The sequence below is a fragment of the Bos javanicus genome, chromosome 9, assembly GCF_032452875.1.
Source record: "Bos javanicus breed banteng chromosome 9, ARS-OSU_banteng_1.0, whole genome shotgun sequence".
NCBI classification, from domain to species: Eukaryota; Metazoa; Chordata; class Mammalia; order Artiodactyla; family Bovidae; genus Bos; species Bos javanicus.
Window position 1 is genome coordinate 81,128,925 of NC_083876.1, and position 17,341 is coordinate 81,146,265.

At 41.6% G+C, this 17,341-nt stretch overlaps 1 protein-coding gene and 1 long non-coding RNA gene across 12 annotated transcripts in view; one reads left to right on the plus strand and one right to left on the minus strand.

The window, feature by feature from the left end:
• Window positions 1–17,341, plus strand: part of PHACTR2 (phosphatase and actin regulator 2) — a 301,267-nt gene that overhangs the window by 172,686 nt on the left and 111,240 nt on the right. The gene's annotated exons all lie outside the window — the stretch shown is intronic.
• Window positions 1,433–7,672, minus strand: LOC133254119 (uncharacterized). 3 transcript variants are annotated; one of them, XR_009738577.1, is made up of 3 exons: window positions 5,066–7,445; window positions 4,721–4,969; window positions 1,433–2,641 (listed from the first exon to the last, which is right to left on the minus strand). It is a non-coding gene; the product is annotated as an uncharacterized LOC133254119 (long non-coding RNA). The 3 variants fall into 3 exon arrangements; XR_009738578.1 differs by having other exon boundaries at window positions 1,433–2,638; window positions 4,721–7,672; XR_009738576.1 differs by having other exon boundaries at window positions 4,721–7,672.

The window sequence follows — 17,341 nt, forward strand, 5'->3', positions numbered from 1 at the left end:
TCCTTTGGAGATTAGTAACATTCAGAGGGTGGCTTCAGATCAAAATTTCTTTGCCAGCAATGTGTATCTTGTCTTGACTTGAGGTGGAAATTACAGAGCGTCCAGTTAAAAACCACGGATGTTCTGTACCCAGTGCCTTGATGGATTTGCTCATTAATGTGTCCTGTTCAGAAGCAAGTATTCCCATTTCCAAGTACAATTTTGGTGAAATCTCATTGCCAGAAAATCTTGCGTACATTTTATTAATATTATTAGCTGCAAAATAATTCATTTCCCACAGTAGTCACGTTTGAGCTAAATGTAGTTACACTTGAAGGGAAAGTTACTATTTAAGGGAAAGTCGCAGAATTTCAATTCTGTTGCCTTTTCAGGAAGACCCCTGTGAACTTCATTGGAGGTAGCTGTGGTCTAATTACTGAAGGAGGAACCAAAGTCAAAGAATAAGGGACTGGATGAAAACAGGTGTTTAATAATGAGTGGGAGGAACTGTGAGAAAGATTTGACTGAAACGTACTTCTAAAAAGAAGGCCGAGCCCTTCAGAGATGTGGGCAGCACATTCTGAAAACTCCAAAAGGAAGCAGCCGTTTATTTAAAAATTCTTTTCATATGTTCCTTTTTGGAAACGTTTAGCTTTTTATTTTTGCCTCTGTACTTCAGGGGTCTTTCCTGTCAACGGTGGGCCTATTTGCAGTACCTTGCCCATTGTGAAGTAAATTCTAGTCAGTTCTCTTAAAAGCTTTTTCTAAAGAGTCTCTCAGCCTCTTCTAGGAAGGCGTCCGTTGACAGCCTGAGGTGTTCTGAGGCGGGCCTGCTGAATTGGCCTCGGACCTTCCTTCTAGAATAAAAATGCTTCTGACCATAGCTGGGTAGCCGCCACAGGGCTGAGAGGGGGCAACGTGATGGGACAATTCAGGATTGCTATTGCCGATTCCATCTATTTTTGTGTTTTTCAAAATTTCCCCTACATCTGTAAAGTTTACTTGTGCTGACGTGCCAGGCTGTCTGTGGAGGAGCCGGCTGAGGATGGAAACTTGGAAGAAGGAGTTAACGGAGCTCACGTCGAATGTTCCTGTGGGCCAGACTGAGCTGAGCCTCATTTTCCTAACATCTTCTAAAACGGAATTGTATACATATGTGCGTGACTGGTGTTCTGTCTCTTGGAAAGTACTTGGCTGCCAGTTTTTGGAAAGAAAACATGAAAAGGATAAAATCGAACTGGAGATTTGGAAAAGAATCTAGAACTGTGCACTTTTAGAAAACCGACCCCCTCTTGTGTCATCCAACCACAGAATATCAGAACACTTTATACCTCATTTTCCAAACGATGATGTTTTAATTTACAAAGCCACCATCCAGTCGGCAGAGCAGAAGTCTTTAATGAAGCTTTCTTTTCCCCTCTTTTCAGTGGGGAGAGGTAGAGGTGAAGTTGAAAGCCATGCGGCGTTTTCATCGGTTTCAAATGTGTTCCTGGGATTTTTCAGGCAGGAATACTGAAGTGGGTTGCCATTTCCTCCTTCAGGAGATTTTCCCAACCCAGGGATTGAACCTGCGTCTCCTGCATTGCAGGTGGATTCTTTACTGCTGAACTATCGGGGAAGCCCGTGAATAAATAGATTTACAGACAATGGTAAATGTCTGTGTTAGTTTGCCAAGGCAGCTATAACAAATGATCACAGACAAAACAGCCAAAATTTCTTTTCTCAGTTTTGAGTCCAAGAGCCGAGGGCTCAGAAATCCAAGATCAAGGTGTGTTTTCTTCTGAGGCCTTGGAGGCACCGCCTTCTCCCTGTGTCCTCTTGCGGTCTTTCCTCTGCGCATGCACATGTCTATGTCCAAAATCATCTTCTTATAAAGACATCAGTCATATTGGATGAGGGCCCACCCATAGGACCTCATTTTTACCTTAATTATCTTGTTGAAGGCCATATCCAATATAGTCACATTCTGAGGCTCTTGGTGTGACTTCAACATGTGAATTTTGGAGGACACAATTCAGCCTGTAACACTGTTCTTGAAACAGGTTTGCAAACTGGGGTCCATTCACAGTGGCCCATAAAGCACGTCAGATCTGTTATCTTTTTCCTGGTTTCTTCAATTCCACTCATTAACAGATCCCAGCCTCTTCTCTGCTCACCTCCAGCAATACCACATATTCAACAGGAATGACTTGAGTGAGAAGATGCGCTGAAGGGGATTTTCAGCAATGGCAATCAACGAAAGTCACGAGGCAGTGCCACTAGGAGGTGAAACGCAGAATGTAAAGTGTCTATAGGGTGAAATTGGGAAACAGTCTACATGAATGTTATATGGCCACCATAATTGTGCAAGAAGTAATTACCAGTATCTTGTGACTGGAACACCAACTTGATTTGAGTAACAGTGAGAGAGAAAAAAATAGCTTATCAGGATCCTAATTCCAGTGTGGTCATCCACTATATATGTGCTACCTGACTGGTTTCATAATCTTCTTCAAGGCCCCTGGAGGGTGAGGCATGCTATGTAGAGAAATGTTTTGTTTCCAAATGTCACTCCATATATACTTTTTCTTTGCTGGGTTTGATTTTTCTTACTTGGTATGCTTTCATTGTCTTAGATGTGTTTGGTATCCAGCAGAGTGACGTGTCTCTTCACAAAAAGCTGCTAAAATAAGAAAGGAAATGAATAGGGATGCTAAAGAAAGATAGTGTTTAAACACCTGTCAAAGTAAAACCTGAACAGGAATGTTCTCACAGCCCCATTGAATCATGTTGGTAATCCAAAGATGATTCGTGTGTGACTAAACACATTCGTGTTATATCCCATCACATTGCAAAATACTCAGAAGGCTTTTGTTGATACCTTCCTACCTCTCTTTTTTTTAGTGTGTGTTTTTTTTATTGTGGTAAAAGTAACATAATACAAAATATACTATTTTAACCATAGTTAACTCTACTGTTCAGTAGTCCTAATACAAACACATGCTGTGCAACTCTCACCTTCATCCATCTCCCAAATTTTTCACCTTCCTAAATTGAAACTCTGTTCCCATTAAACACTAACTCATCATCGCACAACAACACCCCCCCACCCCACCCCCCACCAGCCAGAAAACATAAACTAGATGAAAAGACAACCCTCAGAATGGGAGAAAATATTTGCAAATGAAACAACTGACAGGAAATTAATCTCCAAAATATTCAAACAGCTCAATATCAATAAAACAAACAACCCAATCAAAAAATGGGCAGAAGACCTTCCTATCCTGTATTAAAAGACATTATTCACTGGGATGCACAGTTGCGTGGACTTGCTCATCTTGTCACAGATCATGAAGATAGTGCTTCAAAAGCATACTCACCTTTTTGAGGTTCAAAATTTCTTAATTTAAATTGAATAGGTCCCTCCAGAGAGTTAAGCACACAAGTAAGATTTGGGTGCATCTGAATCTAGCAATCCTAGGTCCTCTCTGAAAAGGATTCAAAATTCTCCAGTAACCTCAGAAATTATTTCATTGTTTAAGGCATGTTCTGGACCAGGAGTTTCCTAGAATTAAGGTGTGTGTGTGTGTGTGTGTGTGTGTGTGTGTGTGTACGTTAACCCCCTCCTTCGTTTCCAACTCTGCAACCCTGTGGACTGAAGCCTGCCAGGCTCCTCTGTCCATGGGATTCTCCAGGCAAGAAAACTGGAGTGGGTTGCCGTGCCTTCCTCCAGGAGATCTTCCCAATGCAGGGATCAAACCCACATCTCCTGTGTCTTCTCCATTGCAGGTATATTCTTTACTGCCGAGCCACCGGGGAAGCCCAGAAGTTAGACCTTGATACAGCTGAGATAGAAAACACTGCCCCAAAAAGCTGCACAAAAGACCTGGTTCTTTTGGGGCCTTGATCTGAATCCTAATAGTGATGGGGTGGAGGTGGGGGGATGCAGAAACTCTTAGCCAAGCCCCCTCTCCCACTAATTGTGACTCTGTCACTTTCTCATCTTTTAAGGCATTTTGCAGATTAGAATCTGCTAAACACGCATTCTAAGGAAGGTTAAAAGTCACAGAACACTGGTGTTCTTCCAAATGAGAACATTTCACCTGGCCCAAGACCCTGATATTTCAGATGTAAAATTCAGTAGCCTTAAGGGTTAGGAATGAACTTCTTATACAATGGAAATAACAGATCAGGATTTAATTAATAATTACTTGTGGTCTCACAGTGCCAGTCTAACATTATTTTTCTTGCTGGAGATCTGGTCCTAGGCGTGAAGAGTATGGGCACAAGGTTCTGGTTAACTTTCAAATAGGGAAAGGTGCAGAATAAACAGAGGCCTCCTTTGCAGTGATTTCTTAGCCAGTCCAGTGGATAACCTGTCCCAGTGAACTAGAGTCCTTAAGGACTGAGCTACCTGTGTTAAACCTAAAGGTGGCCTTAACTGCAAAGGATCTGAGGTTAAGAGTCACAAAGCGGAACTTTTTTTTTCCCTCTTTAGATTTTGACATTAGGTATATTTGGAAACAGGAGTAAAATGCAACTTCCTGTGCTTGGCAGCTATAACATCAACAACAACAAAAGCTAAAGGAACAACTTGTAGCCCCACTACATGCAGGCAGTTCTATAACTGGGTTTTCAACATGAATCACTATTATATTAACCAAGCAAGCAACCCGTCTTTTGAATAAAACAGTTTTTTTTTTTTTAACTTTTTAAATTTTTTGCAGGTTTAAGCATAAAAATAAATTGTGCAATTTCCCACCTGGTGGGAAATAGAGCCGAGTCCAGATCTGGGTTTGTTCTCTCATTCTTCTTCTCGGTGATGTCAGCTTTCTTGCTTTGTTTCTTCCCTGAGTCCAGAGCATTTCTGCTGGAGGGTAAGAGGGATCTCCCCTGAGTACTCATTCGCCTCAGCAGCTCCCAGCAATTGTCTGGAGACCAGTGGAGAATGCAGGTGGCTCTATGCAGGTGTCTATTGTGGAGGGAGATGTTTTTGTTTTCCTGGAACCCTCTGGAAGACCAGAAAAATAGCTTTCAAAGACATTTCATTGCTTCCATTGCTCCAGATCAGAAATAATCCACTTCTATCATTTATTCCCCTCCAAACCTTTTCATAGCTCCTTTCTAGTTGCATGGGGCTTCCCCCGTGGCTCATCTGTAAAGAATCTGCCTGTAGTGCAAGAGATACAAGAGATGTGGGTTCGATCCCTGGGTTGGGAAGATCGGCAAACCTGAGATGCCTGATGTGCTTGTAGTGTTCAGAGAAGGAAAAAGCGATGCCAGTGTGGTGTGTGTGGATGAGTAGCTTCTTAAAAATGGATAATTTTCACCACTCACGCTGTGTGGAAATAGGAAGTTCTTTTTTGGTGGGGGTTGGGGAGTGCCATGAGGCATATGGGATCCTAGTTCCCCAACCAGGGATCGAACGCACACCACCTGCATTTGAAGTATTGGACTGCCAGGAAAGTCTCAGTAGGAAGTTCTTCAAAGATAAGTTCACCTCTAAATGATTCCAACTGTTTTCTTTTTTCAGTGATTTATCTTTAATGATTGTCTTTTTACGTTATTTAAAATTACATAGTAAGCAGCAAGTGTTTATTCACCTGAAAAATTTGTCAACAATGCATGTACCATTCTTCTGAGTGTTAATCACCCTTTCTGGTGGCTTTGATATTTTCTCAATTTCAAACTTTAGTGTCTGTTAGATTATCTTTCAAAATATTTGGAATTCTACAGGAAAGCGCTGTTGGAAACAATTTCCCCTGTGTGAAAAATCTAAAGACCTGCTAAAATAAATCATAGCCTAGATAGGCCAGGCTTTGTAAATTATTGCCAAACGTTTGTGCATGACTTAGTTATTCATTTTGTAAATATTTATCAAGTACCTTCTGTGGCTTATGTTCAGGGTGGGGGTATCATGGGACTCCTAATATAGCAGGGAAGACTAGTCCTTTTTTTCTTTTTTTCATGTACTTACTCTTCAAAGAGGCAATCTTTTTTCCCCTACTCGCTTGATAAGAACAGTAGTTAAGAATAATTTTGTGGCTTCCGGGAAGTCTGTGAGTGGCAACTAGCTACTTCTGAAGCTCAGTTATGGGCTTTTTTCATCATTCTAGTACACATTCAACAATCCTTCTGGCCAGTATTGAAAATCTTAATAAAAATAATATCAGAAAAGGACTTTGGAATCAGCTGGTTGGCTTGATGGTGCCCTAATTGGATTCAGAGGCTTTCTGTGTAGGGTTATATCCAAGTCCTGCTGGTACAGCTCGTTCTCTGGAATGCTTGCTTAACACACATGTCATTTTCAAGAAGGAAACCGAAATAGAACATCTTGTAATTGGGATAGCTTTAGTGACTATATTGGAGAAAAAAAAATCAACTTTGAAGGCATCATTACTGTAATATTATTTTTTCAAAACACAGCTAATGGAATTCTGTCTTTCTTGTCTCTGTCTCTGTAGTTAGAGAATTAGGTGTTGTTCAAACTAAGGAATGTTAATCCTTTGCTTTTCAGTGACTTTTCAGTGGTCTCCTGCTTAATTGATACAGGGTGTTTCTACTTTTTAAGTAGTGTTATGAAACTGGGCTAAATCTCTGTACCCCTCAAACAATTTTATCCTGAATTTTAACTCAGAACTGGGAGACCATTTCATGCTATGCCTGTCCCAAGAGCCAGTGCTGCCCTGCCTCACTGGGAGCCCCTCAGCCGCCTCACCCCCTGTGCTCTCACTACCTGCTGTATTTCTGCGCTGGAGTGGATGTTGCCAGGATAATGTCAGCTCCCATCAGAGACCATAAATAAGCCTCCCAAGGGCAGAGATCCAGTCCATTTTGCTCACTCAAAGCCCCAGTGCATTACCTTGTCTCAAGAAATTAATTACGGATGGATGACTCCATTCCACAGGAAGCAGAGTTTCCTACATCCTCATCTCTTTGTGGACTTCTCCTTCCTCTTCTTTCTTGTTTGGTCAGAAACCCACCTCTCCTTGGCAACTCTCCCCTGGTGGAAGAGGCTCGGTGGCCCTTCACCCCTCGCTACTGACCTTCTATCCACTCCTGATCGCCCACCACTCCTGCCTGTTTTGCTTCCAGTATTGCGTGGAAGAGGAGTTAAGCTGCCCCCCTCCAGGGAATCTTCCCATCCCAGATATCAAATCCTGGTCTCCCACATTGCAGGTGGATTCTTTACCATCTGAGCCACCAGGAAAACTGCTACCTCCTTAATGTAATCATCCTCTAAGAGGTCAACTTTGCTTTTGAAAGTTATTTCTCATTTGAAATACGTGCCATCCTGCTGAGCTTCTCTTCCCACGTCTTTGCTGCTGTAATTTCCTGACTTTCTGGTGACTTCCTGATATTCACCATGTGAGGTTCGGGCTCTGCCCCTCCACCCACGCCTTGCCCTTATCCTGCAGGCGTTCAGTTCTCAAATTCTAGTGTATTCTCTCTCATATCTTCACTTTCTCTCTCCCACCAGGCTTTCTTCTTAGCCCATAAATACACTAGAGCAGCCCCCCTGCCAACCCACCAATATACACATACACACTGTGTGAATTTCAAACAAATAAATAAACTTTTTGCTTTACCTGATGACTCTCGGTACAAAAGCAGTCTTTACCTGATGACTCTCGGTACAAAAGCAGTCCAAGGGCCTTGGAAGTTAACAAAACATTTGCTTACTTCTCTGGAAGTTTTCATATAGAGCAGCATAAGTATCAATCATTTCTCCATTTGTGTTTGCCTGCTTTAACAGACTGGCATCCCAGGAGATACTTGATTCTCAATTGAGAGTTGAGATAGAAGAGGTGGTGTTTTCTGTTTAAACTGGAACAGTAACTTGTGGGTTGCCTGTTTTAAAGAATGATTCCTGATAATTGAGCATGTTACATTATGTAGTCAGATATTTGCCACCAGACACTGGGCTGCTATGCAAAGGGCCTTGTAATTCTACCAGTTTCCGGTGATTTGAGTGAATCAAAAGTTTTAAGTAGCAACACATAGCTCAATACCCCTAATAATGTTATGAAAGAATATGATAACAGGTTTAAAAAAAAATGGTTTCATGGTTTTCTAGCTGGTTTCCTAATATGAGACATTCGAATTCTCATGTGTAATCCCTGAAAAATAGAAAAAACAAAAGCCATTGGGTTTTAGCTCCAATTTAGTTAGATACCTTTCCTAGTAAAAGCTGTGTGGGTGTACTTAGTCGCTCAGTCGTGTCTGTGCTTAGTCATGTCTGACTCTTTGTGACCCCTTGGACTGTAGCCCACCAGGCTCTTCTGTCCATGGGGATTCTCCAGACAAGAGTACTGGAGGACTGCTATACCCTCCTCCAGGGGATCTTCCCAACCCAGGGATCAAACCCAGGTCTCCTGCATAGCAGGCGGATTCTTTACCATCTGAGCCACCAGGGAAGTTACTGTCTCCTTCATGTAATCATCCTGTAAGAGGTCAACTTAACTCTGCTTTTATTTGGAAAAATCACCCCTAATAACTTCTTTAACTTCAACTCTGTTTTCTTGCTAATGTCTAGTACTGTTAAATGTCTTTTTCTTTTTAACATAGATCAGTTTCTGTAATGCAGAAGGCAATAGCAACCCACTCCAGTACTCTTGCCTGGAGAATCCCATGGAGTGGGGAGCCTGGTAGGCTACAGTCCATGGGGTTGCTAAGGGTCGGACATGACTGAGCGACTTCACTTTCACTTTTCACTTTCCTGCATTGGAGAAGGAAATGGCAACCCACTCCAGTGTTCTTGCCTGGAGAATCCCAGGGACGGGGAGCCTGGTGGGCTGCCGTCTATGGGGTCGCACAGAGTCAGACATGACTGAAGCGACTTAGCAGCAGCAACAGTACTGTATTTCCTCACATCTTCCCTTGAATGTTCAGGGTGCTTGAACTCAAGCCTTCATCTAAGCCTTTCTCTAAGCCTTCATCTCTTTACATCCCACCGCATCCTCGGAGAGGTTCAGACCCTGGAGTTGCCTGTGTCTTTTCCAGGCAGCTCCTTGGCCTCCTTACTTCTTCCTTCTCAATGTCTGTTGGAGGCATTCATCATTTCTAGTCCTTTTTCTCTGCTCCAGTCCAAGTTCAGATGCCTGGGTTGTTACGGTCACCTCTTTTAACTGAATGATAGGGATATAAAGCTGAGTGCATTGGGGACTCTTTATGACTAATTGACATAAATTCTCCCAGCTTTCTGCCTTCCATTGTATAAGCCTACAGCTTGTGTCTCCTAGTGTCCTGGGTTCCCTTGTATAAGGTTTCATTTCTGCCTTGGGGGGATAGTCCAGAATTTTACACGTGGCCACCCATCTCTTCACAGAACTTGGTGTGACTCCCAGGGGACGGTTGGACTGCAGAGAGGGTTAGTCACAGTATAAGTAGACTCTTATGGATCTTTTGACCCAAAGCTGAAACTCCAGTACTTTGGCCACCTCATGCGAAGAGTTGACTCATTGGAAAAGACTCTGATGCTGGGAGGGATTGGGGGCAGGAGGAGAAGGGGACGACAGAGGATGAGATGGCTGGATGGCATCACTGATCGATGGACGTGAGTCTGGGTGAACTCTGGGAGTTGGTGATGGACAGGGAGGCCTGGCGTGCTGCAATTCATGGGATCGCAAAGAGTCAGACACAACTGAGCGACTGAACTGAACTGATCCAAAGCTACTAGTCCAGATTTAATGTGTTATTTTAATAATATTTCTATTACATTCATCCTCTACTGGGAAGTTTTTCATAATTTTGTTTGGGGCAAAGTGGATCCAAAATCATTACATTTAAAAAATTTTAATTGTCTTTAGCATATTTTTTATTTAAAAAATTTTTTTAAATACTTTTTTATGTGGACCATTTTTTTAAAAGTCTTCATTGAATTTGTTATAATACTGTTTCTGTTTTATGTTTTGATTATTTGGCTGCAAGTCACGTGGCATCTTAGCTCCCTGACCAGTGATTGAACCCGAACCCTCTGCATTGGAAGGCGAAGTGTTAACCTCTGGACTGCCAGGGACGTCTTTGTATTATTTATTTATTTATTTTTATTTTTGGCCACACCACTGGAAATGTAGGGTCTTTTACCAGGGATCACACCTGTGCCCCCTGCAGTGGAAGTGCAGAGTCTTAACTGCTGGACCACCAGGGAAGTCCCATATTGTTAGATTTTATTTTACAGTTTATTTTGTAATTTATATCTAAGGTCTTCCAGCTTCTCTCCTAAAGTTTCCTCCCCAGGCACAAGCTCAGCATAAAGGAAAGAATCACCATCTTCACTTAGAGGTGAGATTCTCTCTTACTTGGCAGTTTGCCCACTGGAGGTGTGTCAAACCTTTCCAGAAACACACCCGCCACACACCATGGCCTGCTGTCCACCCCGGTCTCTGAGGGCTGATGTAGGCGATGACTCAGGAAGGGAAGGAAGGTAGGAAGTGGGTTTGTTCCTTTCTCTTTCTCTGTAGCACACATCTCGCTGTTCCTAAACACAGCCATCCTAACTCCTTCTAGAACCCTTTGCTTGCAGCAATAATAGTGATATATGAAACTCACGATGCTTTTGTTTATATTAAAGTTGATTTCCCTTTTGCCAGGTGACCTTTTTCCTGTTCAGTTAGAATTTCTTCGAACCCTAAGTACAAGTGACATTATTTAATCTATTAAATGTCCTGAAGCGAGTCTAGGGTCTGTTGTTCACGTCAGTGCGCCAGGATGTCACACAGCTGCACAAACACGCCCCTTCTGCAGCCCTTCGGCCCTCAAGTTTAAACTCTGAAATTCTCTCTCAGTGTTTGCGAGACAGATGGAAGTCTTTAGTCGCTTTTCCCTTTGGGGGTTTAAAAATAATGGCTGCCTCTGTTAGAAAAACAAGTCCAAAAATTGATGGTATCAGATTTCTAAAATTAATGCTGTGTTAAATATGGATTCTGTGCAATCAAAGGACCGTAGTTATTATAAGCGAAGAGGACGCACTGCCTGCAGCCCACGTGAACTTAGCTGTGATGACAGTGGGCATCGTTTCAGAGACTAGAACAGTATCTGCCCTGTCTCGTTAGATTACCAAAGAAGCAGTTGGGCCTAGACTTGAATTATTATTCATCAGGCTTTATGTCTTGCCTTCTCTTAAAATATAGCTGTATTCCCACCCACAAGCCCCTGGCCCATATTGTGCAAGGGACACTCAGGAGGTAGACCATCTGGAGTTTAAATCTCTCTGACGGGCTCTGTGACCTTGGGTAAACTGCTCGGTCTCTCTGGACTTCAACTTCCTCATTTATAAAACGGAAATACTAATAGCACCTTACTTTATAGGGTTGTGATGACAACAAGGCAATAATCATGAAGCACTTAGAACAGGTCTAAAGGTGACATAAAAGTATATCAATTTTATTGAGCCTAGAGACCCTTTAACTGAATCTGATAATCTCAGCAATGAAATATTGGGGTCTTTGCTCAAGGTCACAGGGCCAGTTAAGTAGCAGAGCTGAGTCTGGGACTCAGTTCTCTTTTCAGATTACAGTGAGCCATCCCAACTGGATGCTCAAAATTCCGAACATTAACTGAGATTTATTGCCTATCCTGATTATGTGATGTCTTCTTTGCTTTTTGCTCTATGAACAGAGTCTTACTGCTCGTCTAGAGGTACTAGGGTGTGCTGCTGGTTCACCATGAGTTTAGCTATCGTATTCCAACGAGGACAGCAGGGAGAATGGGAGAAAAGCCCCCAGTCAGGAATCAGATGACCTAGACTATGTATCTGTGACTAGTTAATGATTTGGAAAGCCACTAACCTTCTTGGATCTCAGTGTGCCCATATGCTAAGCTACTGCTAAGTCACTTCAGTCGTGTCTGACTCTGCAACCCCATAGACAGAAGCCCACCAGGCTCCCCTGTCCCTGGGATTCTCCAGGCAAGAACACTTGAGTGGGTTGCCATTTCTTTCTCCAATGCATGAAAGTGAAAAGTGAAAGGGAAGTCACTCAGTTGTGTCCGACTCTTAGCGACCCCATGGACTACAGCCTACCAGGCTCCTCCATCTATGGGATTTTCCAGGCAAGAGTACTGGAGTGGGGTGCCATCGCCTTCTCCGAGTGTCCCCATATATAGGCCTTTAATATACTCAAGATAGTGTAGGACTCCTGTAATAACACAGTCGATCCTTTAATGGATAATGTTATACTCAGTGTTTCTCTGAGCTGCGCTGCTCAGACTACTGCTGCTATCAGATGCAGAATGAGACTAAAAAGCTGTCATTATTTACAGAAAACAAACTGCTTCTCCATCCCTAAGCTTGTTGAGGTGAGCTTCTAATTTAGCATGGCTTCAGGGCAACCTGAAAAGATGGTAGAACAGTCTACTAGTTTTCTCACAAATCTAGGAAGGGAAAGGAGTTATTATTTATGTTTTCCAGATAAAGAAAGTGGAAACGATATCCTTTCTTAAAAGAAGAGCTGTGAAAAAACTCATCATGTTTAAGTACTCTCCTATCTGAGGTCTTGCTGAGATAGATGGCATACTTTTCATTTTGTACCCGGGTAGCTCTGCTTTGAAATGCTTATGTATTTAGATGAGCCTCTCAGGCGCAATGCTCAGTGAAAGGCACGTACAACAAAGAGTAGGTTGTATAATTCTGAGAAGTTGAAGTTCTAGAACAGGTGAAACTACTGGCGATGGAAGTCAAAACAGTGGTTATTTGGAGATGTGAATATTTCTTGGTCTCTAAAATCACTGCAGATGGTGACTGCAGCCATGAAACTAAAAGACGCTTGCTTCTTGGAAGAAAAGCTATGACACACCTAGACAGTGTATTAAAAAGCAGAGACTTTGCCTACAAAGGTCCATATAGTTAAAGCTATAGTTTTTCTTATAGTCGTGTATGGATGTGAGAGTTGGACCATAAAGAAGGCTGAACACCAAAGAATTGATGCTTTTGACTCTTGAGAGTCCCTTGGACTGCAAGGAGATCAAACCAGTTAATCCTAATAGAAATCAATCCTGAATAACCATTGGAAGGACTGATGCTGAAGCTGAAGCTCTAGTACTGTGGCCACCTGATGTGAAGAGCTGACTCACTGGAAAAGACCCTGATGCTGGGAAAGATTGAAGGCGAGAGGAGAAGGGGACGACAGAGGATGAGATGGTTGGATGACATCACTGACACAATGGACATGAGTTTGAGCAAACCCTGGGAATGGTGAAGGACAGGGAGGCCTGGCGTGCTGCAGTCCATGGGGTCGCAAAGGGTCGGACACGACTGAGCAACTGAACAACAACAACATGGATGGAGAGGATGGTATTATTGGGAAAGCGCACAAAGAAATTTTCTAAGCCTGGAAATGACCTAGACCTTGATCTGGATGGTGCTCTCATGTACCAGATCATTTACTTGCTGTGTGCATATTATTTCTCAAACATTATTTTGAAAAATCTTCATAGTATTCATTTCAATGACAGTGGAAATACTGATTTAATCCCAAACCTATTTAGATAACTATAGTGACAGTGAAATGGAAATTGTCAACTTGGGAGGCAAATGATAGCCTAGTACATAATTAAATAACTAGTAAATAAGTATTAGTCTTCCTCCAGAGGGGCCAAAACTCTTCTATTTAACTATTCTTGGAATGTTTTTCACATTCTTTTCTTACTTGTCTGCATTCTGTTCTTTTACTCTTGTTGGATTTAAAAAGATGGTGGCTAAACATTAAAAAAAAATTTTTTAGCCATGATTATTACCTTAATGCTGATTATTTTTAAAGGAACAATCAGCAGATGAAAAGCAATTTTCTTCTGTATCAACTAAGATCTAATTGATAAAATTCAGATTTTTAATCTAGTTTACATACACTAATATCTAGAAAATACAAAAATTCTCTAGTTTCTTTTTAAAAATTTCACATTTAACCATTCCACTTGTTTGAGGATAGGACTTTATAAATTTGCTTTGTTTTTTCCCCATAAATATGTGTCTGATGAGCTCAGGACTGGGATAATGAGAACATTTTTCTTGGCATTACTTAAAAAGGTCAGCCATCCTTGAATTTTCACTTTTAGGACATTTCTCTTCCTTGATTTCCCCTTCAAAGGCTACTCTCTTGGCAGTCCCGGTTCAAGTTCCCTGTGTGTTTATGTTCAGTTGCTTAGTAATGTCTGACTGACTGCAATCCCAGGGACTGTAGCCTGCCGGTCTCCTCTGTCCATGGGATTTTTCAGGCAAGAATGCTAGAGTGATCTTCTCTAGGGGATCTTCCCAACCTAGGAATTGAACCCACGCCTCCTGAGTCACCTGCATTAGCAGGTGAATAAGTCTCCCACTTCCCGTGAAATCGCCCCAAACTGCGCCAGCCAGACGTCACTGCTCTGCTTTTGTCTTTATTCTAGCACCTTCTCAGTTGGCTGGTGTCACTGACCACTGATCACTCCTGATTCCTGAACTTTACTGTGAAGTCTTGTAAGGGGGAGAATCCTATCTTACTCTCCATCACTGCCCTGACCTTTACAGGGTGAATCAAAGCACAAAGTTGGTTGGACTTTCCTGACTTCCCAGTGAATAAGACTTCACACTTCCACTGCAGGGGAGACGGGTTTGATCCCTGGTCCAGGAAATAAGACCCTGTATGCTACAGGGTGTGGCCAAAAAGGAAAAAGAAAAAAAGCACTGAGTTAAAGGAGACCTTGCAGTACAGTGGTTAAGAGGGCCACCTCTGGAGGCAGGCAGACATCACTTCTCACCCAAGATCTCTGCTAGAAAGATACCTATTTTATTTATTTTTGGCCATGTCATGCAGCCTATGGGATCTTAGTTCCTTGACCAGGGATTGAACCTGTGGGCCCTATATTAGAAGTGCAGAGTCTTAACTACTAGACCACCAAGAAAGTCCTGGAAGATACCTATTTATTCATAATCTAGTTATGTATTTAGTCAATAGATACTTATTTAATCTTACTCTGTCTGAATGTAAACACACACACAAGTTACCACTTACTGAGTTAGATGTTTAGTCTTTGTGTTATAGTTTTCTTGTCTCAGAAATGGGACTGATGAATGGTACTTATCTGAGAGCTATTGTAAGCATTGGCATGAGCTAATGAATGCAGGTAAAGTACTCAACAATGCCTGGCTCATAGTAAATACTCAATAAATACTAATGATTATTAATTCTGCTCTTAATAAAGTGCTTGTGAATTTCCACTTTCAGGAGAGCATGAAACCCAGTATGAGTCAGTGACTAGTTCACTGTTGTTTCTGCTCACCAAACCTTTCACACCAGTGTGAGCTCTGGGATTTCTGTTCCTGAATTATACTACTCTTCTCCCATACCCATGAATTCAGGGGAAAAAATGGATGAGCTGGAAAAGGTATCCTCCATGATCCTAAAATAAACTTCAGTCTTTTAAGTTTATTTTTGATTCCCAAGGAGAAGTTTATTGTTGAAAATAATTGAACTTCAGTGCTTTAAAAATAAAGTACAGGTAACTTTAAACATTTATTCCTAGATTTGTCATTCTGTGTAGGCAGGTCATGCTACTAACCCAGCACGTGTGCATGGGAATTGCCCCTGTGTGGTTCCACAGTAACTGGGATCAGTAATTACCGGGCCCATGGTCTACTCTTTTGTAGGATGTTAGATGCCACTTACCTCATTAGGATCCATCAGGTAATACAAAGTGTTGAGACAGCAATTTGATGACCTGTAAATATTCTCTTAGTGCTAAAATACTGGGAGTTGAAAATATTAATAAAAGGAGATTTTGGAGAAAAAAATGAGCAAGTCTAAAACATATTATATTATTGATACTTTCTAAAACCCTCAGCAGAAATCTTTACTGTCGGTAAATTGACAGCGCCCCGCAAGGTCTCTCTGCAGCTGAAATGCTGTCCGCTAGGAATCTCCTCTAGGTCTTATCTTCTCCATGCTAACTACTCCACAGTTTTGAAAATGAAGCTTTTATTTTAGAATAGTTTCAAATGTACAGAAAAGCTGCAGAGACAGTACAGAGTTCTCATATACCTCCAGCTTAGTTTCCCTTATTGTTCATCTCTTAAATGTGTAGAATACATGTATTACAACCAAGGAAAGGGTTTTGGTGCAGTATTGTTAACTAGACTCCACAGTTTGTTAGGATTTCACTAGTTTTCCCCTAAGGTTGTTTTGTTATTGTTATCGTTCCGGTCTTGCTTGAAGGATACCACTTTACATTCATTCATTATGTCTCCGTAGCCTTCCCTGGTCTGGGACAATTTCTTAGGCTTCCCTTGTTTTTAATGACCTGAGGTGTATTTATTGGTCAGGTATTTTGTAAATGACCCTCACTTTGGCTTATCTAATGTTTTTCTTATGGGTTACAGTAGGGTTATAGTATTTTTTTTCCTTTTTTAAATTATGAAGGTATGATAACATACTTACAGGAGACTTGGAAAATACAGAACAAGATTATGTATAGTTCTACTATATGTTGCAATTATTTTTCAAGTAGATATATTAAGATTTTAGTTGGAGTTTCAATATAAAAATCTCAAAAATTAATAGAAGTAATATACAAAGAAATAGAAGGGCAATATAGTAGACCTGAAGAGTGCTGTGAACCAATTCAACATAATTAAGATTTATACAGTTGTCACACAACAGTAGGGTACATATTCTATTCAAGTTTCCATGGACTGTGAGCTCAGAGACACTGGAACATATCCAAGGACATAAAACAAGGTGCAAAAATTTTACGGTCTTAAAGGTATACAGTGGGGTTCTAGGTTTCGAGATCTGATTCTCTTCCATCATATCAAGGGTCCATGCTCTCAACATGACTTAGCAGTGATCAAGTCAACATCCGTCACTTGGCTGAGGCAGTGTCTGTCACTTTCTTCACTGTAAGTGCCTCCTTTTCCCCACCTTTCCATACTGAAGTCTTTCAAAGGAAGTCACCATGTAAAACCCACACATTTCAGGAGTGGGAAGTTAAGACCCACCTTCTTGAGAGTGGAGCTTTATATAAATTAGTTGCCGTTCTTCCATACAGGTGTTGTATCCCATACTTATTTATTTATTCACTGTTCATCAGTTTGGATGATAATCTAAAACTGCACTATTGCCCAGGTTGTTCTGTCTTTGGCCTGTGGAACTCTCTGTTGGCTCCTGTGTGACTTTGACATTTTCTCATGAGAATGTGTTTTGAGCACTTGTTTCCTTTCTGAAAAGGAAGATGCTCCAGGCTCATCTAGTATTTTCCTTGCCCTAGCCCTGGAAGCAGCCATTTCTGGAAAGAGGTCTGATTCCTTTTATTGGAGCATGCTGTTAGAAACCAAAGGCTGAGTGCTCACTGGGGTGTCATTGCTTCTAGCCTCCAAAATGAATGGGAAAATACAAGTATGTATACCAAGCCATGT